The 1,236-nt window shown below is 42.2% G+C and overlaps 1 pseudogene; it reads left to right on the forward strand.

Annotated features, from left to right (window-relative positions):
- Nucleotides 1–800: 800 nt before the first annotated feature.
- LOC118544717 (U6 spliceosomal RNA) lies at nt 801–897 on the forward strand (annotated as a pseudogene).
- Nucleotides 898–1,236: the final 339 nt, after the last annotated feature.

Here is a 1,236-nt window from a genome sequence, read left to right on the forward strand (position 1 = left end):
TGCAACGCCATTAATAAGGGGCTCTTCCAAGAAACGAGTAATTGGCTGGTTGGGTGTCATTAGGGTATTTATAGATAAGCTTTGGTCTGAAGACATAGAGGAAAGCTGATTATGTTTATTTAGACTCTATTATCTATCGCTAATGTGTTATCCTGCGTTCCGATCATCCCCATTCTCTGGGTCCTAATGATACAGGGCACACTCACAATGTGATTTCAGTGACCTGCAACATGGCTTGATCTTCGCTGCAAGGGACAGAGGGGGACAGAGGGGGCGGCTGTTCACAGGTTCCGCTTGCTCCCACTCATCTGCCGTGAACCTTCTCTTGCCGCTGAGAAATTTAGAGCAAGGCTCTTGGAAGTACTAGAAAGACAGTTTCTCCTAATTAAACCTCAGAGGAGTGGAAGTTTCTTGGGTCTGTGATTATCTGAAGGGTTTTTGAAAATGTAAATCTGGTTGGGGAAACATGGCTTTGAAAAATAGAGGGAGGAAGAGGTAGCCTGGTTTTGAGATGCTATCTCCGCCGGTAGCAAGCAAAGAAGTCTCACGGCTGATAAAACCTGGCCGAAATATACATCTTAGCAGATAAGCGCATATGCTTCCAAGTGCACTCCCGCCCCCCGGGGACGTGAACAAGGTGGCCTCTGGGGCTGCCTTTTCTCCCGGAAGACTTTGATCCATTTGTCCTTTGCTAGAATTTTTAGAAAAGATTTCTTACGTTGTTTTTGAAAAGTAGATATGTGCAACCACGTGAATGTACTTGATGTCATTGGCCTGTACCGTTAAAAATGATTAAAATAGTGCAGCACAAATACTAAAATTGGAATGATACAGAGAAGATTAGCATGGTCCCTGCATAAGGATGACACGCAAATTCGTGAAGCGTTCCGTATTTTTGAGTTTCTTTATGTCTACAGGGAAAGGATTGAATTTTTTCTCCTCAAAACTAGCTTTTTTCACAAATAAATTATCAGGTTAAACTTCCAAAAATGATTAATATAGTAAATTTTATTATATATATATATAGCTACAATAAAAAAATTACTAGGAGAATAAATAGGATAATATCATTTATTTTTTTTTAAGATTTTATTTATTTGAGAGAGAGAGAGAATGAGAGACAGATAGCAAGAGAGGGAGGAGGGTCAGAGGGAGAAGCAGACCCCCCGCCGAGCAGGGAGCCCGATGTGGGACTCGATCCCGGGACTCCAGGATCATGACCTGAGCCGAAGGCAG

The sequence above is a fragment of the Halichoerus grypus genome, chromosome 7, assembly GCF_964656455.1.
Source record: "Halichoerus grypus chromosome 7, mHalGry1.hap1.1, whole genome shotgun sequence".
Lineage (NCBI taxonomy): Eukaryota > Metazoa > Chordata > Mammalia > Carnivora > Phocidae > Halichoerus > Halichoerus grypus.